The sequence below is a fragment of the Sander vitreus genome, chromosome 20 (genome assembly GCF_031162955.1).
Source record: "Sander vitreus isolate 19-12246 chromosome 20, sanVit1, whole genome shotgun sequence".
NCBI lineage: Eukaryota > Metazoa > Chordata > Actinopteri > Perciformes > Percidae > Sander > Sander vitreus.
In genome coordinates this window covers 23,043,853-23,070,137 of record NC_135874.1, presented here as the reverse complement: position 1 = coordinate 23,070,137, position 26,285 = coordinate 23,043,853, and positions in this window count along the sequence as shown.

Here is a 26,285-nt window from a genome sequence, read left to right as displayed (position 1 = left end):
CTAAATCATGCAGACTTTGTCATATTTTTTTCATATTACTTCCTGTGGATTTTTTCTTGTTCTGTTCCTGGAAGCAGGCCTAGTCACTCTGTATTCACTGCAAATACAGTTGTAAACAAACCGTACATTTAAAGGAATTTCATTGTGATTTACTAAGACCATTAAAATGTTCCATTATTGTACTCCAAGCAAAAAGAGCTTAGGCAGAGTAATGACTATATAAACTAGTGAAAGCCTGTACTTAATGAAAAATAGACACACTTTCTGTGACTACAAAGCATATTACACACAAATGGCAACCTAGCGGCAAAGGGTGCAGTAATTGTTTTCCACTACCTGGCTTTTTGTTTCCTTAAAGTGCACATTATTAGCTTGTACACTGCAAGCAATTAAGTTGTGACTGTTCTGCTCTACAGAGGTCCCCACTCGACAATGATGTCTCCCTGGAGGATGAGATGTGATAGTAAACTGAGTTTTTCAAAACAATCAAGATGAAGGCATTGGAAATGAGCGCAGCTAAATTGTTTTTGAATTGATCAACTGTCCAACAAGATTTCTTGGAAGGGATCAATGATCATATATAGGTGTTATTATATCTGAGTGGTGAGATTGCTGTAGTCTGCAAACTGACAAAGTGTCTGCCTTGAGTCTCTTTGCTAAAGCACCTTTTTGTGGATGACCAGAAATCAGTATGTCAGCCAATTAGTAGTGATGTTGCTAAATGAGGCCTTACTTCACCAGGTGTAAACCTTATTAAACAGTCCCTCCAGGATTTTGCGGCCTTTTTTTTTTATTGTTGCGGCCCAAAATGCCTGATTTTGCGGGAGCTTTTGTAAAAATTTTTTTTTTTTTTATAGTTCTTTAAAAAATAAAAAGGAAACTTTTTTATAAACAGAGAATAAAACTATTGTGGGGCTGAGTTTTCCTAGTAACCTTACCAAAAAGGCTCAGGATGCTGCAAATGTTGGTACAATATGAAAATGGCTGGTGGATTTAAGAGAGAAAATAATAATTTATTGAATGAATCAAATTTGAACATATGTGTCAGTGGCTTGTTGATCTTTCCATTGTTAGTTAATTTCCTAACCTGGCCTGGGCTGGGACACACATTCATACGGTTTGATAAAGTACTTATTGGACTTTAACTTATCATCGCACTTACAATAACGAGTGTAGCTGTCCTCAATTTAGGTCATCGTGTACGTCTTATTCCTGCATCCACCGTGTGTGATTGTGTGTGTGTGCGTCAGTAGCGGGGGGAACTGAGCAGCCCCGCAAGCTGCAGAGAGCCAACAGGATTGAAACGTTACAGCGTACATTGATGCTAAAATGTATTGGCAGGGTGGTCTGAAATGTTTTGCACGGTCTTTCGCTGTACGTTTTGTTGGTAAATGTGAGATGTTCGAGTCTCATCTTCATATTGGAAACAAGTTCTCTCTCACTCCCGCTTGGTCAGTGGCACTCAGAGTCACATTATACTGACCTAAAGTCTGACCCGTGGGACTGCTGGGATTGGTTGAAGTCGCGGGAAACTCCGGTTAATGGTCAAATTTGCAGAAAAGTTGCGGTGATTGGTCAAAATTGCGAGTCGCACCAAAGTAATGGTGATTGCAGAGATGTTCACAAGTCATTTTTTGGAAGTCCAAGTCGAGTCTCAAGTCTTTGAGCTCGAGTCCAAGTCAAGTCTCAAGTCTTTGAGGGGCAAGTTCAAGTCAAGTCTCAAGTCTTTTGCCATCTGATCTGTCCCTAACACTGTATTGTTAAATCTTATGAATTCAAAGCATGTCCTGTAGCTACCATCCAGACAGTACAGTATTAAAATCAGTTGTGGGATAACTTTATGGGGTCTACTTAACACATCCCTCTAGCCCTCTGACCTGGTGAAATATTAACCTAAGTCTGTCACATCATATGAATAACTATAAAGATACCATTTGCATGTTCCCAGCATTAGCACAACACTTTGCGATGGTTAGCTTGTTGCCTGTGGTGATATATGCTAAATGTAACGTCTCTTTCACTCAAAACAATCTAATGTCGAAGTGGAAATCAAGAGAATAGTGGCAGCGCCACACCAGTTACAGAACAACATGCATCTCAGTGTCAGTCCAAATTACGCACAATAAGCAGTATGAACTCACTGATGTAATGCCATTTATTTTCTAAGTGTTAGTAGGCTCAGTGAAACTGAGTCCAGCGCGAGGGAGACCCGACTCAGAGTAGGAGAGGTTAGTGAGGCCAGCGTCTCCACGGCAGGTGACAGTGCGCACGGATCCGCTGCGCCACGCATTGATGAAATAATGAAATAGTAAATAGGACTAAAGTAACAGAAATATGTGCAGAATTAAGACAGTCAAGACGGCCCAGTGTTTGGTGGACCGGGTACACCTTGTTCACTTCATAGCCTAGAAATCATCCACGGGGTCAATTACGCATCACATGAGTTTGCCCATCCGGCACAGCGTTTGTTCCTGGGGAGATGGATCTGTGCGTCCCGCCTCCTGTGCGCTATGGATGTGGATATGGAGTCTCAGCAACTACTAACTATAAAGATACAATGTGCCTGTTCCCAGCATTAGCACAATACTTTGTGATGGTTAGCTTGTTACCTGTGACGATATATGCTAAATGTAACGTTTCACTTTCTTAGCTTGTGTGACTGACCTATCTGGGTGCGTTTTGAGATGCCTGATGAAGTTCGACGTTGTTGATCCGGCATCATTCATCTTGGTGCCACACACCTTGCATGTAGCTGTTGGCTTACTGCCTCTGTTTACCAAGTTATTGAAAGCAAAACTAATGACAAAAGGCACAACTCTGGGAGGACTTGGTGTCGCCATCGTCAATGTATTTTTATGTGTGAGTGCGCGCACATAAGGCATAACGCATGCGTTACGTTGCACATTATGGCAAAGGGCAGGGGACATGCAGCTCGTCATACGGTTCCCCAATGTATATGCACCAATAAAAGAAAATAGAAATACATGAATACATTTAGATTTAAAAAGCAATAATTGCATGAAAACATGTTGTTGACAAGTCTCGAAGCTCGAGTCTGAAGTCTTTTGGGTCGAGTCGCAAGTCAAGTCTGAAGTCTTTTGGGTCGAGTCCGAGTCAAGTCTGAAGTCAGCGGTTTGTGCGACTTAAGTGCGACTCGAGTCCAAGTCTCAGACTCGAGTCCCCATCTCTGTCTTCTACTGTGAAATCTGAAAGCTTAATGATACATCATTATTAAATTTTTTTAATTGATTTACATGGACTACACCTGATTTTGGTTTTAAAATGCAGTGTTACTGGAATGTGTTTTATAACGTGGGAAGAGCATTTTACAGGTTCAGGAGTAAACACTATGTCAGCGTTACAATTATCACAAGGGAAATAGGTGTTGCCATGATGGGCATCGCTTTCAGCGAGACTGTTACAGCACAAAGCGGCACCACTTGTACTGGAACAATGTATTCTTTTGCAACATGAATGTTGTCTATTGGGAGTTTAGCTATTTGTTTCTTCCTCTTGTTTGTGCCACATTCAGTGGCTTTTATTTTCAAGCTTTACAAAGTCTCACATTAGGCTTACTTGAATATTCCCTCCCGGGCGGGCAGAAGGGAAGTATTGTCCATTGTTGTCTGAACTGTGATATAATTAAATTGACTGTGAGAGACAGTTTTGTTTCATTTCGTATTCAGGGCCATTTAGGGGCCCTTGGCTGTTTTTGTTAAAGTAGTTACCTTTCTTGTTCCTCCATGCTCTGCTTTAGCTGAACATGATTATATACATTAAGAATAATAAAGGTTGGAAGAACAAACAAGGCCCTTTAAGATACAGTCAGTGGCACCTACACACCTTAGAAAAATCCAAACAAATGATTTCAGGCTAAAGGTGCGTTCCACTGATTTTTGCCCATGTAGATTAGTACTTGTCATGAGGTGCTACTCAGCCCGTGAAACGCTGATGATATCAGCTTGGAGACTACATATTTGTTAAGAAAGAAAGCCTTTGTTACAAACTGAGGAAAGACGTTTACTAAAGAGTGTTTACTAATGATAGACACTATGAAGTTGCATTATGACCCATACAATGGACTAAAAATCGAAATATCTCAACCTCTGATACAAACATTTTGATCATTCATTTCCCATGCTAGCGATATGGGTGTAAGGATGGCATTGTCAGTTGGTCGCTCCATTACTAGGGTCCTAACTGAAATGTCTCAAACACTGTTGGATGGATTCAGTCATACCCAAATAATCTTAGTGGTCCCCTGACATTTAGTCATACTTAGTTTTGTTCTCTTTTCTCTTTTTTTCCCTTTTTCTGCTTTGCACACCCATTTTAATTTTTTTTATTTATTTTTTTACTTTGCATTTGTCACCTTTGAGATTCCTGGCTATGTGCTCAGGTGTTTACAATGATCAGGTGTTTGCAATCATGATGTGTACTAAAAGGGGAACCTTTTACTACACATCAGCATGAGGTTGACATTTGTGGTTTTAAGAGAAATCTCAACAACACAATACATTCCCTAAAAATTGTGCTTCCTTCAGAAAGGATTTTAATAACTTTGGTGGTATCATGTTTTTTCCTCTAGTGCAATCATCAGGTCAGAATTTACATTTGTCCAATAGGCCTACTTTATAGCCCTACTTCTTTAGAACCAAATACCTGCTAAACTAATGACATTCCCATTAGCCCCAGCTGTGGGAACATGCCGAAATCAGTTGGAAGCTAGCGGTGCGCGACCATGGACAGTGTAGTTCTTTTATAGCCAAACAGTGTAGTTCTTTTATAGCCTAAAAAACAAATGGAAAAATCCAATAGACCTTTTTCACGGCAGATATGTTGACATGTCATAGTAGGAAAAGCACAGGTGTATTCAAAACCATTAATGATGGCTGCATTCCACTTAGGAGGGGCCCTGGTATTGTGCATGCTGACCAAGCCCCCAGGAAGAGCGTCAAGTCTAAAAGCCACCATGGGCTTAGCAGATAACGGTGGTACTTTACCCCATGGCCCAGAAAGACTTTTCATATAGACTTTGCATGGCGAAAGAAGTGTCTATATTTCAGCGGATAATTTGTTTTTGGGTATATCAACTTACCAGCCTGAACACTGAAAGTGGACGCGAGCAGAGCCACGGGACTGCGCCCGCCCGCTCACATGACTGTTCTCCCAAGCTCATGTAGCTAACTGTAATAATGGATATAGCTAATGGTTGTAATTCACCATGTGTTCTATTAATACGTCCATGGTATTATCTTATGAAGTTATGATACATTCGAGGGATGTATGTATGCTGTAACGTCATTAGCGTTTCCCAAACTGGCGGCCTATCGGCTAGCTAGCTAGTTGCTAACATCAGGGGTAGCTAGCATGGCTGTATTAAGCTCTATACATAGCTAGTTATATGCCTAGCTACATAACGTTACTACAGACATAGTGATTACATCGCCTTGGTTCTCTCTTATGATACATCCGAGGGCTGTATGCTGTAAAGCTTGTAACGTGGATGAGGGATGAAGACATGGATGAGCTCTGTTCACGAAACTGCAGTCTAACTGCTAGCGCTAGTTATTAGCTAGCTAGCTAGCTAGTAGCACAACATAATTATTAAATCTCCTTGGTTGTCTAGCTAAATACATCTATCGTTTATTTAGCTAAGCATGTAAACGATCGGGAACAACGAAAACACAATGTTTAACGTTAGTGAGTATTTTAGACAATGAAAACGGTGAGTTCATGAGTTCGCCACTTGTACGAGACACAAGAGAGGAGCACATGAACGCGCATGTTGCTACCGGTTGCTACGACAACACAAACAAATTGTTGCTAGTGCGCATGCCCATCGTGAGCCAACCAGCGTTATGGGCCAACAATGCGGAAGAGCCAAGCTCCATGTTTGCTTTATGCACTTTTGAGCACTCTCATTGGAATGTACAGGGCTTCCCGCCGAACACTGTATCCAGTTCTCTTAATACATCCATGATGCTGACTCACTGAAATAGCTTACTGGGACACTTGATGGAATTGAGCCATCGTTAAGGTTATCAATTTCACCCGTGCTTTTCCTACTATGACAAGTCAAAATGTCTGCTGTGAAAAATGTCCATTGGCTTTTTGTTAAGGGTACCAGGGCAAGCTAACAAAAATGCTAACTTGATGTTTAGCCTACAGAAATAAGGCATCCCTGCAACACTCTATAGACTCACTCTTGTAAACTTGTAAACTGTGTATTTTGAGAAAAAAATAATACCTCAATAGTCAAGTTAAATCATAAAAAAAAGAATAAGGATTTTCCATCCACAAACAATGAGAATCACTGGTTTGTTGGCTGGAAAAAAAAGTCGCAAAAGAGGTCCTTCAAGTCACCAAATCTAGCGAGAAAGTCGCCAAGTTGGCAACACTGGTCAGGTGGTCTGCAAATTAAAGACTATTTACTCTAGTTATACAAACAATTTACCAATCAGAGGTCAGTAGGCAGGATTAACAAATCTACCTACGTAGCTAGCTAGCTAGCTAGCTAATTGGCAAGTCGACAGAAATAACAACTCTTAACTCAACATATTTCTTTGATCAATGTAAAAAAACTAACAGCTTGTAGCAACCACTACTGCAGCTTCTGTGTGAACTGAAAAGGATGTCAGTGGGATGGATATGTTACTTCTCCTGCAAAACAAAAAACAGCCCACCATCTTAACAGGAACACAATCAGGCTTAATTAATGAAGTGAAACAAAATAGCTATTCACTCATACTGATTTCCCCCATTTTCCCTTAATGAAAGCTTTTATGTTTATTGTCTGGCATGTCTTCTTGCAAGAAGTCACAAAGGAAATTATTGGTTTCTGTTTTTCATAATAAATAAAAGAAAAGCAAGGTAATTAGATTGTGTAGTGATAGCTACCGGATGGAGGATAGCATGCCACCTACAGAAACTGGTGTCCCAGACTTTATTAAACGTGTCCAAATGGGTCACAGGTGTTAAGGTATTAAGGCTTGTTAAGGTATCTATAAGATCCTGATGCCTACAAGTCGTGTATTGCCCCCTTGACCAGCTCAATTACTTTTGAAAAATGTAATGCTTTCATTTGAAGACTTAATGAAGACGACGGTTCATCGCTTCTCTTATCCATTAAGTAAAGTCTCTGAGGGTTGGATTATTCGCACATTCTTATTAGGTTCGACATCCTATTCTGTGCAGTATTCTTATGATGAATTTGACTGAATGGTACTGTATGTAATAAAGACCCATTTCCAGTGTGTTGTTTCTCGGATTCTGCTATGAAATTGAGTTTACATAAATTCAGAATTTCAATTCCAAAACAGTGTTTTCTCCGAATCTCAATATATTACTGCCATGTCTTCATACTTCTTCTTTATGTTATACATTTCTTGTCTGCTTTTTTTTTTTGCTGACTTGCTCCTATCAAAGTCTTGAAGGATGTTTCCAGTTAAAGTTTAGAGTTACAACAGAAATCACCACTTCTCCTGGCATGTGTTATCTTTAGGGAGGCATTTATTTGAAGCGGTGGTGTCACCTCAGAGCTTTCTGTTACAGTGGCAATAAGATACAGGAATACAGTATGTGTGTGTGTGTGTGTGTGTGTGTGTGTGTGTGTGTGTGTGTGTGTGTACATGTGTGTATTTACTGAGACAAGGGGAAGGAGACAGAGAGAAGATGCCCCCTTCCACCTCATCTCTCTCCCCCTCCCACACACCCATTTTCTCTCCTCCCATGCCATCCTTTCCATTACAATGATAATAGGATTTGGAGGACTGCATTATTGCTGCTGTCTGAGCTGGGCCTTGTGATATCCCTGTTGCACAGCTCCTCCTGACTTGCATGTTAAGGCGCTTGACACACCAAGCCGATAATCGGCCGTCAGACAGTCTGGCGAGGTCAGTGACTCGAGTCTGTTTGGTGTGTTCTGTGCCGTCATCCGTCCGAGGGACCGTCGGCCTTCATTTTGGCCGATTTGACATGTATAACTGCCGGGGCGGGCACTGCCGGCAGTCGGACTCAAATGACCAATCCGATTGGTAGAGTGCTAACCTGGAAACGGGGAGCGGAATGAGCGTGACTAGAGTCTCTCAAAATCTGACGAAAATCTTTTAAACTGACCTTTGTCGATCTGAAATGAAGACAGATTCAGCAACTGCATGGCCTATTTCTCACTTAAAATATTTTCAGAAACACGGTTCAGTGAACTTTTTTAGTATTTATATCGTATTCTGAACAAGCCGCCATGACCCACGTGACACGCTCGTCCAATCAGCTGCCTATGGTCTGTGTGTCTGCAGCTTTAGTCTCCTGATTCATACTCTATTCGCAAAGGCCTCCATTAAAGACTAAGGGGAGTCGTTTGGTTCAGGGTTGTTACAGCCCTCTGCTATATGGACTGCTGAGTTTTATTTTTGGCTGACTGACCAGTCAAAAAAAAAACTGATCTGAGCTACCGGGCACTCCTGTTTAATGGCTGCTCTGCTGCAGCCCCAAGCGAGGCTTATTTGTTCAGACGGAGGTTATGTTTATGGCCATTCATAAGGGCAATTTTGAAAAGCCATAATTTCCAATGCACAGTGCTGCCTTTAGAGTTTTGCACTCATTTTTAACAACTGAGAAGTGGAGTGAAATTGCCAAGGTCAGAACTGAAGCCAAGTCCCCACTGAAGTCAGTACACAGTATGGTAACCAGTGATAACATGGCAACAGCATAGAGCATCCTCACAGTCTGCTGCATTACAACATATTAAGTTGTGTCTGTTATGCTGTTTATATTTCTACAAGTCATAGTACTGTTTATTAAATAGCACGTGTATTAAATAATGTTATTTAAAGGTTACTTTTTATTGACTTCTTTTCTGTTAAACAGTACTTGCAAAGTGGTAAAATACAATTATGTCTAAAAGGAAATTATGTAACATTGAGGCTGTAATTTGGCACAATGGTGAGCCAAATATCAACATGCTGTGTACATGCACACAATGAGGAATGAGGATTATTGCATGCTAACATTTGCTAATTAGCAGTAAACACAAAGTGCAGCTGATGCTAATCACAATGCCATTAGTTTTGCAGGTATTTAGCCAAAGTATTGGACAAATTAAGCATTTTGCAAGATGAAAGGTTAATAGATCACCAAAGTTATTATAATTTATCCTGAGGGGAACAGGAGTGTGTGTACCAAATTGAATGGCAATCAATCCACAGTCAAGACATTTCACTGAGCACCATTATTAGGACAAAATGGCATGGCAATCTATCTAATAGTTAAGACATGTCAGTCTGGAGCAAGTGGTGGATCGACCATCGAATCAACAAATAATGTAGTGTGGCTAAAAATAAACCCTAACACTGATCCAAACAGTTATCTCTGCTACACCTAACCCCCACCGCAGAAAGTATCTAACGAGAGGGAAACACTAGGAAACATAGTTCAACACAAAACCTGTACATTTAAATGGTTTGCCCCCCGCAAAAAAAACTAAAATCAAACAACATATTTTCTCTTTTTCTCTATAGAGGCATCTCTTCATGTTGATAGTTTTGGTTTTGCTGGTGCAGGTTTCTGGCCCTCTCTGTTTATGTTGAACACAACCAATGAAGTTATTTCAACCTGTGCAGCAGAGCTGCATGTGAGAACTGTGTTTAACTAAAACTCTTGTCTACAGTCTCCCCTGTGCCAGCTCCTCTATACCCGACCATCACCACATCCAAAACAAGCTGGCAGATGTGCTTTTTCAGTGGAACCTTTGGCTCATTAAGCTGCTGTTGTTGATGGACTCAAGGAGTCCACTCAGGGCTCTCCTCAGTCTGATTAGTCTGAAAAGTCTCTCTGAGGATAGCATAATTGTAATTACCAGCTTTTTCATCACTTTTAGATTGAAATTGCTTTGATGAGACAACTCGTTGTCTCTTAAGGAAATAATGATCTCAATGGCCTTCAGTCTTCTATGATGGCTGCTTATCATATCTCCATCTGGGGAATCTACTCTGGCTTATATCTTGACTGCTATAATTCTCATTTTATATATGTTGTCTGCTTAGCAAAGGTTATGTGAGTTGTTTCAAAATATATATTTAATCAAATGTAATTGCCTCCAGTCAATAATGTTCCCATTCTAAGAGGCAATCATCTGGACCAAATCAAAGAAAATTACATTACATAGGATACCCATCTACCATCTAAATCTTACAGTCTCTAACTGAGAGGCAACCTCATTTCCCCTGAGACATTTACAGGCTTTAAAATCCTAATGTTCTTTCAGAGGATTATACCCACAGTCATGAACAAAGAAGCATTTTCTAAGGTAAACGTATAGACCCACACTCTGCTGGATCCACAATTATATCTGGTAGTGATTTCCCTGGCTTAGCAGAGCATGACAATAACTGACTCTTTTATCACTATAGCAACAACCTGTAGACTATAATTTACGCTGCTTGTTATTGATGGAAAAATAACAAGCCCAAGGTGAAATCTAAACTTCATCAATAATTCCCAGAACAGTAAAATGTGTTATCTTTTTCTGATGATTATGGTAGAGATCAGTAAGAATTTGTTTATTGTGTGTTCACTGTGTCACTGTTTTATAAAACCACAGTATAAAGACTGCACTACTTAAAGTGATGAATGACCTGCTGTTTGCTGCTGATGCTGGAAAATCCTCAGTTTTAGTTCTGATAGATCTAAGTTTAAGTTATCTATGCATTTAATACTGTTGACCATTCTGTTTTGTTGGAAGGTCTCAAAGACTGGGTTGGCATCTCTATATATACATCTCTATAGTTTTAAGGTGTAGCCATTGGTAACACACGATCATCGTCTGGGAAGATTACCTGTGGGATACCTCAGGGATCTGTCTTTGGACCACTCTTGTTCTTTTTCTGCATTTTACCCCTGGGGCAAGTCATCCGCAGCTTTTACTCAAGTATTGTACTTAAGTACAAATTTGAGGTACTTGTACTTTACTTGAGTCTTTTCTTTTCATGCCACTTTCTACTTATACTCCACTACATTTTAGAGAGAAATATTGTACATTTTACTCCACTACGTTAATCTGACATCTTTAGTTACTGGCTACTTTACACATTAAGATTTTTGCACACAAAACACATGTAGTTTATAAAATACAATGTTTTATTATAAATTAAACTACCCAACAATATATAGGCCTACAAGTACAGCTGAAATGATTAACCCATTTAACACTTCGATAATTGACATAACTGTTTTGATCATTTCCAGTTTCTAAAATGTGAGGATTTTTCTGCATTGAGTACTATTACTTTTAATACTTTAAGTACATGTTCCTGATTGTAATTTAATACTTTTACTTAAGTAACAATTACAATGCAGGACTTTTACTTGTAGCAGAGTATTTTTACAGTGAGGTATTAGTACTTTTACTTATGTAAAATATCTGAATACTTCTTCCACCACTGAGCCACAGGCATAATGTGAGCTCCTAATCATATGCTAATGATACTCAATTGTATCACTGTTTTAACCACAATAACTTATAGCAAATCAATAAACTCAACAGCTGCATCCTTGACCTCAAATGCTGGATGGCCCAGAACTTCCTGCAGCTAACACAGTTGTCCAGTATTTTTTCCTGCAGTTCAGGAGACTCTCCAAGATTGGGTACATTTTATCCAGTAGAAACCTTGAAATGTTAACAGAGACCTCTTCTTGCCGAGCTGGCTAACTTGTGCTTGTGCTAGAGGAAAAGTCAGGAGATCCACAAAGTCAGTTGGCGTCCTCTGGGGACCAAGAAAGTCTGTATAAAAAATCATGGCAAACCAGCCCCTCCAGGGTCTGCTGCCTTTTTTTTGAGATTGTTGCGGCCCAAAATGTCTGAATTTGCAGAAGCGTTTGTAGAAAATTGTGATAAAAGTTGCGATGTCTTTTGTATTTTTGTTGCAAAAAAACGTTTTGATTTTTTTTTTTTGTTGGTATACTTCTTTAAAAATAAAAGGAAACTTATTTTGGGGTGAATTAAACTACTCTGGGCTGAGTTTTCTTAGTAACCTTGCCAAAAAGGCTCAGGATGCTGCAAATGTTGGAATAATATGAAAAAGGCTGGTGGATTTAAGACAAAAAATAATAATTTATTGAATTAATCAAATTTGAACATATCTGTCAATGGCTTGTTGATCTGTACATTGTTATTTCATTTCCTATCCTGGCCTGGGCTGGGACACACATTCATACGGTTTGATAAAGTAACATTACTTATTGGACTTTAACTTATCATTGCACTTACAATAACGAGCGTAGCTGTCCTCAATTTTGGTCATCGTGTACGTCTCATCTGTGGTTTTTCCTGCATCCACTGTGTGTCTGTGTGCGTGTGCGTGTGTGTGTGTACGCGCGTGTCAGTCGCGGGCAGAACTGAGCAGCAGCCCCGCCTGCTGCAGAGAGCCGATAGGATTGAAACAGCAGCAGCTTTCAGCGACTTTAGAGTGAAAAATCGTTACAGCGTATATTGATGTTAAAATGTATACAGGTTGGCAGGACGGTCTGAAATGTTTTGCATGGTCTTTCGCTGTACGTTTTGTTGGTAAATGTGAGATGTTCGAGTCACACACGTCTCGTCTTCATATCAGAAACAAGGAAATACATTTGGCGACGTACGTGTGTTAGGTCAACATGTTCTCACTCCTGCTTGGTCAGTGGCTCGCAACGTCACATACTGACGCAAAGTCTGGCACGTGTGACTGCTGTGATTGGTTGAACCGCGGAAAACCCCGGTTATTGGTCAAAATTGCGAGTCGCTCTGAATTCACGGTAATTGGTTGAATTTGCGTGAATTGTTGCAATCGTAACATCGCAAATTCCTGAAGAAACTGACAAACGATCTTATAATTGTTGAGACATTTCAGTCTGGACCAAAGTGATGGGCCGACCAACTTACTGACCGAGCTACCGACAATGCCATCCCAAGAGTCACGTTGCTAGTTTGGCCACAAATGGCTGCATTGGATATCAAATAAAGTAATGGCTTTGTTCTGGCTTTGGTTTGGAGCACACTTTGTCTTCAAAATTAAACAAAAGCTAAAATATGATGTGCTGACAGATTTTATTCGTTATCATACCCTCACAGCCTGTCTCTTCACCAGATAACTATTGTGCATCATTTACTCTGCTCTAATCCTGTATACTTGATGATAGAAGGTTCGGTAATGGGACATAATAAAAAGCTGTGGTTTCCTTCCAAGCTCACAGACGCCTGTCTCACAACTGTGAATCCATCTATCTCTGCAGCCCCCTGTGACTCCCACCACCTGCAGCCGCCACACAACAAACAGCCTTAGGTATTTATTTTGCCTTTGTTACTAAGCTAACACTCTGCATTGACAGAGCCACTTTGGGACACTAAGAGATAAAGAGTATTAGCGTCAAGTATGCACATGTCAGACAAAACAGGGTAGAGAATGAGACCAAGTGATATTTTTTGTTTTTCTCCTGTTCCTTTCTCAATACCTTCCTGGGTCATTCACTACAGGCAGCATGTGGCACCTGTGGGAAAAACAGTAGCAGAGTAAATTGGGGACTGAGCTCACAGTTCCCACCTGGTGACTTGTTTAGGCCCCCAGGGCCCATCCCAGTGTGTGGGGGGGGGGAAGCAGAATGCTAGTTCAGGGCCAGGAAGAGAGCATACAGCTATTGTGTGTGTGTGTGTGTGTGTGTGTGTGTGTGTGTGTGTGTGTGTGTGTGTGTGTGAGAGAGAGAGAGATACGTGCCATTTGTATTCCATGATGCTACTATAGAGTCACACACAAGCACACAGAAACACAAGAAATCTCCCACCCAGTAATACACACACACCCAGTAATACACACACACACACACACACACACACACACACACACACACACACACACACACACACACACACACACACACAGATTCAGGGCATGAGGCAGTATTTAAAGAGCCTGTCTTCCCTACAGGGCAAAGAGCAACATTATGATGTATACACACTGCTATTCACCCCGCAGGTTGGGAAAAGAATCGATCCTTCTAATGCAAAGGGGTTAGACACCTTTTCATCCCTTCACACATCATCTCATATCACCCACAAACCCTCGCCCCAACTCAGCAATCTATCTGCGCGCTAATAGTTGGTGGAAGACAGGTGTGTCGCCCCATTGGCTGTTCCTCATGACTTAACCATCCCTGTAAGAGCCCCCCCCCCGTTCTTCCCCCTGACCCCCCCATCCGAGGGGCTTGCTGCATCGCAAGTGAATTTGTCACAGATGTGCTGCTGTGGGGCTCAAGAAGTATGAAGAGCGACGTTCAAAATCTGAGCATGTACATCATTTAGCACTTTTGTAGTGGGATTTCTTTATCTTGTCATGGTGGTGATTCACTCCCAAAGCCTTGAAATCTCTCCAGTGCTTTTATTAAAACTTTCTGTCACAAGGAAGCACTTCAGCAGAACTAAAGGTAGCAGCTAAATATTCCCTGGTTAAAAAATTGCTGAATCGGTTTCAGCATTGATTGAAGGAGGTTCCTGTAAATCACATATAGCTACTGTACATGTTACTTTACAGCAATACATGTCGCCAAATGAAATATCAGTTTCCAGCTATACAACCACCAATGTAAGTAGTTTAATTTAAACTATATATTCAGTGATATTCTTTGAATATTTGCCTTATTACTAAATTAATCTGGACCCATATTTATCAGAGACTCATTTATGGTCTTACTTTTAGTTCTTCACAGTTAGTGGGAGGACAGACATTCATTGATGACATTGAGTTGAATTAACAATACTATTCTAGCTAAAAGGATTTATTTTCAGCAGCAGGTAGAAAGGGTAAAAGTTTGTGTTGAAAATTAGTGGGGGTGCATTAGTTATGTTATGGGTCCTGAGCGTGGTCCCATATGAACAGATTGCTCATCCTCAAAGTGGAGAGAGAGGGGACAAACGTTTGAGTTTGGTGGAGTGGACAGATGCGCAGAGTCGTGTGATTGCAACTCAGTGACCTTTCATAAAATTCTGAAGCAGCAGCGGCATTCATTTTGCAGCGGGCTACCGCTTCAAAATGTTTAGCAGAAACCCTGCATTTTTTAGCCATTTGTATGTTGTCATGTACACAGAGAAAACCTTTTGAGAGTTTTTGGCTTGTAACGTCAGAGTGTCGTTAATAAATACGTGCCCAGGTCTGTATTGATGTTAAAGGCATTATTCCTAACATCATCATGTTATTTTTTTACTGAGCCTTAATTTACATTGCCAATGCCAAATCTAATTCCTTGCGCAAATGACGCAATTCTCTAAACAATCAAGAAGCAACTCACAAATAGATGGGATTTTTCCTCTCCATGAAGCGAGCAATCAGAAACAAATAATGAGTACATTATGTCATTTTTGAGCAAAACCTATTCATGTCATGTCTGAATGAAAACACATAAAAGCATCAAATAAGCAAGATAAATGATCGGCACTGGACATGCAGTAATCCCTTCTGACGGAGCATGTGTGTAAAAATGTGTGTAACAGTTTAAGTTAGTGGTGTTACCTGATATCCTTCCCCAATCCCATCCCTAATAACCCTTCTTGACTGTCTACCTTCATGCCATCATCACGGGGCATAACATTTGGTCTCTGTCTTTTCTTCCTCTCCTCCGTCTGTTCCTCTAGACCTTTGCATCTGTCGCCACCTGCCCCGGGAGTCTGAAGCTTTGTGAACTGAACTCACACTGCGAACAGTTGGGAGAAAGTGGCGGAAGCGTTTCTCGTCGGCTGACCTCTCTCTCTTTTAGCCTCTCCTGTTGTCGTACACTTCTTTCTCTCCTGCTATCAATCCTTTCCCACTTGTTCTTCTACGTCTGACACTTCTACCCTCCTTGTCACTTTGTCTTTATCATCTGTGGATAATATGGCATCATGACATGGCGTAAACATACGCATTTTGAACTATCCACGTGTATGTCTACGATGTATACAGCGGATGTAAACATACACACCACGTGGCGACGCCACACTTGAAATGTCGTTATCGCGAGAACGTGCCGTGCTATCGTGAGAACGTCACATGCGTATAAAAAAAAAAAGGTTGGGTTTAGGGAAAGAACATTGGGAAAGGCTTTAGTAACACAAAAAAACGACAAAAACACAACAGTGACCAATATCACACGCTTAGGAAAACAATAAACGATTGGGTTTAGGAAAAGAACATTGGGGAAGGCTTTATTAAAAAAAAATATATGCAGTTGACAAACACCACATGCGGGATGCAAACCTGGCTCTTCTGGCTGAAAGTCTTGTGTTTAATTGTGAATACAAATAGGCGACTTCCACTGGCCTCTACGCTTACATACTGCAGGTCACATTATAGGAACTTTTAACTATGTTAGTAGTACAAAAGTTTATTCCAGTTCCACAATTCTAACTGCATACCTTCTCCTTCATGTTACATTGCCTGCTTGCATATTTGCTGAGATGTAATCCTTTTCAGCAGAAAGAAGCAGCAAAAATGCAAGAGGCTGTGTCGGTGTGCCCCTGTTGCTACGGGTACTGGTTAGAGGATGAAACACAATCCACAAGAGTTACTACACTTGTTTTTGATTGGCCAATACAGTGAGTGTATTGTTGGATGATGTTGTATTGCATTGTTGCGAAAGTCAAATCATGTACAACTTTTTCCCCTTCTTAAGGTCTTTTCACACTTTGCCTGTGCACCCGACTGGATCCCCGGGGTCTCACTGCTTTCCTCGTGAAGACAAGCGCTCCACGAGTAAATGCCATGTGCCCTATGTGTGGTAACCATGGGGTTTCTGTGCACTAATGTATCCCTGCCGGTACAACTGGATGACATTAGTTGACTATCCCTAATCACAGGTCGATTTATAACAAATATTGGGAATCCTAGTCTTTGCTTACCACAGAGTGTTAATGTTGATAGCAAAGGTTAGCTAAATGAGCATAGTCGTAACTTTATAGCCTAATTTAAGTTTTATATAAACTATACGTAACGTTACCCGATACATCCACTCTTGTGCTGATGCTCTGTCATGCAAAAGCCCCACTGTTAATGTCCTTATAACTGTTTAGAAAACCCAACCTGCATGCTGTTATTGGCTGGATGTTACACACCCACGTGGGGCCCAAAGGCTCTTTGCTGACGCCCAAAAATGTCCCACACTCACCAAAAAAAGAAGAAATGAGAAAATACAGGCAGAGGGCAGAGTCTCCGCAGATAAAGACACCGGTCATTAGTGATGATTGAGAGGGATTACTTTTGTATTAGTCTATACATTGTTTTTTAGGAATATGCTACATATTATACCTTTAAAACCAGCAGGTCCATCTGCAGTCTCTCTCCAGACCATTGCTGTTGCTCTGCTAAAGCACATGACACCATCAACTCCTCCCTAAGACCGAGTTGGAACCATCTATCTTCAGCTTCAGATCGGCCACAATAATTCCATTTTCAACCTCCAATCCATTCACAGCCTAGTTTATATCTACGCCATCATTTTCTTTCCATTCTCTCCAAAACAAGCCCCCCCCCTTTGATCAGCTCTGCCAATATCACAGCAGCCTCTACATCAGCATTGGCTTCAAACTGCCCCACAATGTAATCTGTGCTGTCACTCTGTGGTGCCAGAAATCACCGCTGAGTTTATAGTGGAGTGTCATGGGCCTAATTCAATAAAACATCTGTGATACCCGCATTCACACATTCAACCTAGTACCCTTTACATTAGGTGACTGCTGAATGGAGCTGCCTGTTTAATGGTCCTGCAGATTGATGATTGCGTACCATGATGTTTTCTATTGTCACCACTGTGGGTTAGTAAATTATCCTATCGACATCCGAGTTGGGGCTTCTGTGTGAATCCTCACTAAGCCTGTGGTCGAAAGCATTGCTGCATCAAATGCTGTGGTAAATGTCTTCACATCTGTTTCACTGGAGCCCCTCCAGGCTAAACCTCCTCACTACTTCCATTAAATTGGATCCTGCATCCACAACATTTATCCCCATCCAGTATCGGCCCCAATTTTTTATACTATAGTTATAGCAACAATGGTTAACGCTCCTTTCTTTTTCCATGCTGTGACTTATACCCGCCATACTGTACAAAGCTTAATGTGCAGCCAAAATCGAATCATCAGACACTTTGCGCTGCTCCTCGAACTTTAGCCATCTTAAATCTAAAGTGCAACTGCCACCTGAGACACTGACCCACGGCGCATTGAGACCTTTACAGGCCACCTTGCCTTTTTCCTCTGCAGATTATCTTATCTCACTCTCTCCTCTTATACTCCCTCCAATGATGGCCTGTGGCTGCTCAAATCTAAACCCCTGTGCTGGTGTACAGGTCTGCAAAAGGATTTGCACCCTCACATCTCTTAACTTAAAGTTCAGCTCTACCTCCAGACCCACAGCTGAAAGTGAATCTGATCTGAAGTTTGGGTAAGCCAACACTGTATCACACTAAACCTTGCACTGTAGCTTAAACGGCAAATCTACACAGCATCCGGCTCCATTGTGTCCTTTCACCTCTGTTCACTCTAATCCCGCTCAAAGAAATCTCTTCCTGTTCTCCTTCATTTTCCCCCCCTTACTTTTTATACAGCAGTTCAGTTTTTTTTTTTAAATTCTAAGGACACCGTGACTTTGAACTTTGCAGTTCTTTACAGTTATGAACACATATGTCTGGAATGGCTTGCTGCTGTGATTGTCACACAAAATATGATTACACATTCTCTTTGCAATGGAGGACACGGGTAGAGCAATGGAGGACACGGGTATGGTTCAAATCTCATTTGGATTGGAAAAAGAATAATAATGACATAGTAATCTGTTGTGGAGTAATTAGCTTACCTGATTGATGGAGTCGATTGAAAAGTGTGATTGGGGGTCAAAGGTTTTATGGTCCTAATACCAGCGGCAAATTACATTTGGATGATGGAGAGGCTGTGTAGCTTCCGCAGAAATTCCTAAGCTAACTACCTTTTGAGGATGGAGCAGCAATGTAGAAAAGTTGTGGTAAACAAGGTCCTTTGTGACGGCTAAGTCTGTGATTATTATATGAATGTTCCTGTAGCAGCAGCTGTGCGTATGCATGCATATGCATGCCCATTTTCTGAAGTTTTAAAACTAACAGCTGCAAAACCATTAGAGCAGACAAACATACTGTGTAGTCCATTCCATACAATTTTTGCTCCTCTATTTTGTGTTTTGAGAAGGTGATAAAAAACAACAACTAAAGACTCCAAGATCTTTAATGCTCCAACTACAGCCACATGCACACCGCCTTCACACAGAGAAACCCAAAGACTCACAGACCTGCCATGCATCATTCAAGATGTATCATTAATCATTAACAAGACATGTGGATAAGTAAGCAAAAGAAGAAGAAAAAATAATCCTAACCTTTAACAAATCGTATCACTTGCTTGTCATATAAGGTTGGGGGAAAAGTTAATTACAATCATTCGATTTACAATTTGTTGCCCTTTTTTTTATTATATCTGAAGGTGAATTCCTCTTAAGGCAGTTACACACCAACCAGACGGCCAACCGTTGGCAGAAAAGGCAGTTGGACTGATCACTCTCCCCTGGTCAAAAAAATGCCTCAGAACACACGGAAGAGACGAGACGTAATACGTCTCCATAACAGCAGGCGGCGCTAATCTGTATTGTCGCCCAACAAATGAAAACCGGCAGCTGATTGGACGAATGCGTCACATGGGTCTGGCTGCTGCTTCCGGATTTTGGATTTTTTGAACAGCAATTAATGGCGACTCATTCAGATTCCGATCTCATATTGTACTAAAATAGTTCACCGAAACGTGTTTCTGAAAACATTTTAAGCGAGAAATAGGCCATGTTGAATCTGTCTTCATTTCAGATCGACACAGGTCAGTTTAAAAGATTTTCGTCAGATTTTGAGAGGCTTAGTCACGCTCATCCCGCTCGCCATTTCCGGGTGAGTCCCGACTGCCCTGTCTCCGACTGAGCATGTCAGGTCGGCGAAAATGAAGGCCGACAGCTCCTCCAACGGACGACGGCATGGAACACACCAAACAGACTCGAGTCACTGACCTCGCCAGACTGTCCAATGGCCGATTATCGGCCCGGTGTGTAACTGCTTTTAGTGCGTTGAACATGATACAGAAAGCTCAAGGTTTCATGAATTGTTGTAAGTTTAGCGATAAATATCATCAACAATATTTCACTCTTAACTTTCCGAACACACCCGGCAGACTTCATATAGACAGCATATCTACTCTTGTATTCAGTGCCTACAGAGCTAGGGGCTTCTAGCAACACAGCAATAAGCTGAAAATCCCTGCTGAGAGTTGGCAGACATCCCAGCATTCTATATTTACAGTCGTCAGAGTTTTTAAGTGGTAAACCTCAACTGACAGGGCCAGCAAAGAGTAAAAGCAGAATTTAAATATGGATCAGAGTTTCTCAAAAAGCAACAAAGAAACTGCAGGATGTGACACGAAATCCAGTTTTATCATGTGCTGAGGTATTTTAATATCAGTAGATTGCAGAAACTGCAGTTAGAGTGATGCAAAAGGCATTGTTATTGTCTACTCAACTATGAAGGTTTAGAGGGGCATTTTGGGCAACTAAAGTGACGTTCCAGTATATGTGCTCAGAGGACATTATGAATTATTTCACATTTTATTACATGTTGTCAGAGTCAAAGCACGTTTTTTATGAGCGACACTGCACGGCTGAGGAAAAGCAACAAAGAGAGGCAGAAGCACAGCCAGCCAGATGCTACTTGACAGAAACAGAAACCAAGTCACTCTGTGGCAGAGGGTTTTATAGCATGGACTGTTCTGGGTCTTGAGTGACTGCTGCATTGTGTGACGCAAGGAGACTTGAAAACCGCATCAAATGCAAACACCAACAGAGTGAGCAATGGCCTTATTCTAACAAATTATGTTCATATGCAAATATTTTTGCTTGATCACTGACATTATGAGACGGACGGTTAGTTGTTGTTGGCTAATGTTGTGTTTACTATTGTTTTTAGATGTCTTCACAATACGCCACAATACATATACTTCTAATGTCAAATGACATAGCTTATTTAATGGTCCAACACATTACTGAAAGCGTGTATTTAAGCAGCCTCAGAAGTCCATTATGGTGTCTATATAAACAGTAATTAACAATGCATGTGGGTTCCATCATCCACTTTGCCAGACAGACATTAGGCCATTTACTTGCAGACAGGTGCTTTGTCTCTAACATTATTTGAGGAAAAAACAAACAAAACCAACAAACTATGTTTTGAAATCTGTGAAGTGGGAGAGTGATCCTCCCACCTAACAGCAGACAGACATAGCGAGGAGGACGAGTCGTGAGCTTCACAGCATTCTAAGCAGTTTTACATACATGACAACTGTTTTTTTACTATTTGGACCAACATCTGAATTTTTCTTTCTGGGAAGCAAAGCAGTGAGAAGCGAGCTGTGTTTTGATTGCCACAGGAAGACAAGAGTCTATATCCACGACGTTCCACTTCCGGGATTGCTCCGGTGCCGCAGGAAATTCCACCCGACTTATGCATTTTCGCAGATTTCCATTTCCTTCCGCTTTCCTTTTTAAACTCTGATCAATTTCTGAGGACTATGGTTAGCTGCTCCTCAGATCTCTGCAGGGTAAATCCAGACAGCTAGCTAGACTATCTGTCCAATCTGATTTTCTCTCGCATGATTATTTTGCAGTGGCTCCATCCGGCGCTTAGCACCGCCCATGACAATTGTGATTGGTTTAAAGAAATGCCAATAAACCAGAGCATGTTTTTCTCCCATCCCGGAATGCTGTGTGGACTAGCCAGACCCTCCTCCGCTCCGCAGCATGTGGATGGTCTGGCAAAGCGAGAATATTTCCTGAAATTCCCGAGGAAAATGTAACATAACATTAAGAAACTAGAACAGAGGCAAAAATAGTCAGTCAGGAGCTGAGGCACTGGCGAATGAAAGTAAGAACAGAATACGAGCTTTGTTACTTCTAAATATATTCCAAAAATAATGAAGTAGCTGTATGTATCATATAATGATATGTGCGTCATAAAAGTGCTTCCTGTTGTTCTTACCTGCTGTTGGAAGTTGTTACAAAGTTAGACACTTTCTAAAGTTTTTGGCAAGACTTTTGATTTGAAATCATTTGTCTTCAGCCATTATTTTCATTTTCTATCAACATTTTCTGTGTAGACAGCTACAATGACAAGTTCTTTAAAAATTTACAAATAAGTCAACAACAAAAAAAAAAGTGGATTCTCACTGCATTTTTTAAGTTGCGCCACAAGAAACAAAATACTTGTTGCAGGCTTTCACAACATACCCAGTTAACACTCTAGCAACAGAAGCTACAAGCTGAAGAGTTTTTTTTTCAGACTTGTGACTCATAACTGTTATTAAATGTGCCTCTGTGTCCTCTGAAATGAACATGATGAGTTTAAGCACACTGGAGATTTTGGCATATAGGCAGATACGGCCTTGGTTTAGTAGTGTGTGCTGGGCGACTGTTCGTTCAAAACAACAATGGCGGCTCCTAATGAGGATAGCTGCTGATATAACATCAGCTATATCAGCACTGGAGGGCATTTCTTCATTGAAAGAAGAGCAAAGAATGACACTGAAGGCTTTTCCCGATGGAAAAGAGGTTTTCGCTGTTCTCCTGACTGGCTTCGGCAAGAGTTAAATCATCCAATCACCTGCCAGGTACTTTTTGAAAGTGTCTGCCCGTTTCTAAACAGTTTCCAATGACAGCTTCACAGATGGTTCGGTGTAACAAATCCTATGACCTTAGTGCTATGGTCCAATACTTTCATAATATGATAGTATTCCCGACTGTATGTGAATGTAATAACTTGTCTATGTATCCATTTATTTCAATGCATTATTAAATATTTTCTTTATTTGCTCTCTGTAACTGTATCTTTATATTTTAAATGGGCTATAGGTTATTATTCATCTTTTTTTCTTAAAGGTGCAGTAGGTAAGACTTATAAAACTAACTTTCTGTCATATTTGCTGAAACTGACCCTATGTTCGAGTAGAACTACATGAAGCAGGTCATTTAAAAAAATCTGGCTCCTTTGGCACCACCTACAGCCTGTAGTGTGATTTGCAAAAATCCACAGCTCCCTGTTCAGATGCACCAATCAGGGCCAGAGGGGGGTGTCTAACTGCGTGTCAATCACTGCTCATGCACACGCATTCATTCGATGTTCACATTTTTTTGGCTAAGTCCTGGATCTTCCCAATCCTATCTACAGCAGCTTTAAGTTATCCACTGGGTTTTGAAAGGGTTCCAAAGCTGCCCTATCAAATGAAAGTAATCATAAAGTGAGGTTACATGGTTCATATTTAACAACGAAGCTTATAACTTCCTGCGGCAAAATTAGTCTCCCTGCTGAGGATGGATGAGCTGTATCTTTGTACATGTTATTTAACAGTGGTTGTCAACCTTTTTGGCTCCTTAAAACAAAGCAATCTCCACTCGCGACCTCATATGACAGGCTTAATACACCCACAAGATTTGAGCAATGATTCACTCTCTTAAGACTGTTTCATTTGATTAATTATCAGAGACCTAGAGGCTTAAAATGATTCACTACTTTACCAGATAAACGCAAAAGCTGATACCCGATAATTTAGTGTAGCAAAAGTATGAGCTTTCTTTCCTCTTCCATTACTCATCTCACGACCCCTCTGGCTTATCTTATGACCCTGTGGGAGGGGGGGCTTGACCTCCAGCTTGTTTACCACTGATTTAGAAGCTTCCAGCGTTCTTAAGGGGTTCACACCAAAAAGTAACAGGCCTCTAAATCGAGGTGGAAATTAAGTTCCAACATATGTGAAGTCAGGTCTCGCTGGGTAAGTGTGATTCTAAGTGTGATTGTACCTAGCAGGAGTAAGGAGGGAGGCGTCTTACTTACTTACTTACACACACACACACACACACACACACACACACACACACACACACACACACACACACACACACACACACTCTTCTATTGTACTGAACGCTTCCTCATGCTCCTCTATTATATACTTAAAGATGCTCAGACACTTAACACCCATCCAATGCAGCCATCATTCTCATTCACCCCTGTCATAGTCTCCTTCACATTAACCCCAATCTTTCTCTCTCTCACACACACACACACACACACACACACACACACACACACACACACACACACACGCACACACACACAAAGAATGCCACTGTTATGACTTTAAGAATTAGCTTAATTAATTACATTTCAAGAAGCCGGTACCTCAGAATGAAAAAGCATTTCCAGAAGGAGAACTAGAGGTGAGAAATGTCAGAGACTCTGTTATCTGACTCACTGGGCTGGAAGTGTAGTAAGTGGACTTCACTTCCTTTACCTACAAATGATCCATTGACTCTAACAGGTCAAATGTTTGAAATGGATGGAATGGAATGGAAAATGGTTTTTCTTAACCTTTGGTCTAACTTTAAGCTTTCAGTAGTCCTCATTAGGTGACAGAAAGTCTCGCATTGCCAGATCTTCACAGCACTGCGGAGTAACGTCCGGCTGCTCCACAAATACAGCACATTCTGGAATAGGAGAAAAGAACACTCTGGATTATTTCCATTTCTTTAAACCTTAAGACTTGAGTGCTTAAACTTCAGCTGATAATTCCAATGCTATAAGTGTTGGGACATCAATTGATACTTTAACTCCCTTCAGACACTTTAAGTCCTTTTAACACTTATACTTCAACTTGTAATTCAACTCCATTTAGCTCTTATTGATATCTCAGCTATAAACTTGTACCTAAACCTCATTCGAATTATACACATCTACGTCTACCTCTTTTCAACCGCACTTTCTGTTCCTCCACTTTACCGTCTGTCATTGGATTTTTTTTTCAATTGCCACTTCAGCTAGTCTCAGTCCTTGAACTGCAGGTACGCCTTTACTTCCTGTTAAGAGCTTCAACTTCATCTAATACTTTCATACAATCACAGTTCAAAATCTTGGAAACCTCAAAATGTCAGGACGCTTAGTCTCAAGTTTCATTCAACTAGAATTTTGCATCAGTGTAGATAGATAGATCGATAGATAGATAGATAGATAGATAGATAGATAGATAGATAGATAGATAGATAGATAGATAGATAGATTTGTATTGATCCCAAAAATGGGAAATTACAGTGTTACAGCAGCAAAATATCCGACACACAACACACATACAGAATATACATAAAATAATAGGATACAATATACATGAAATAATAAATAGGATAGAACACAAGAACAAATATTCAAAATATATATACAAGTTAGGAATACAAATGTACAACTGCTTAAATAGTACTAATAAAGATGTAAGTAAACCTATTGTGCAAGTTGCACTTAGTGTAGCGGTTGTGTACTCAGGTGCGTTGTGTATCGATGAAACATGTATTCTTTTTCTCTTTGGCTCCAACCAGCCGTTTACCTGATGAGTAACACAGGATAACAGTTACATCAGTTCTCCACAGTTGGTCATAGCCAGTCTCACACGGAATGCTATTCTCCAACACTCTAATCACTGCTGATAGACGGCCTTTTGTACAGTCGGGCTGTAAACGGGTTCGGGCTTTTAAAAAGCTGTCAATCAAAATGTATTTGTCGGGCTCGGGCCTTTTCGGGCCGTACTTTTAAGGCCCGATAACAGTTAACAGTATAAAAATAAACTGACTGATAAGAAATCATATTAAATGTCAATTGAATTTAATACGCAGTGACAGTGATGGCAAGTGAAATCATTAACTCCGCTACATGAGCAAATATAAATTTTCTCCAGACAATGTAACCATTACCTAAGAAATATTCTCTATTTATCATATATGTACTGTATGGTCACTATAATTTCAGTTATACACAGTGATTCATTTAGACTGGAATGAATGGAACCGCAAGCTTCCAGAAGCTTCAATCACTATAACGACTTTGGCGTATTCTTGGAACAGCTTTTTCACATGCCACTGAATACAGTCCAGGAGTGCTTTATTTTTGTACACTGATAAACACACCAGCAGGCCACATTTGAGTTGTGCATTTATCTGGTCACCTGTATAAACGATAGGAGCGGATTTATTGATTAACTATGCGCGAGGCAAGGATAAGCACAGCAAAAATGGCATGCTTGCAAAAAAAAACTGACAACACTGAGGTAGTGACTTCCCCGCATAATAAAATGGAATGCCATACATACACACACACACACACACAGGGGCGCCGTATAGGGGGGAAAAGTTAGGACAATT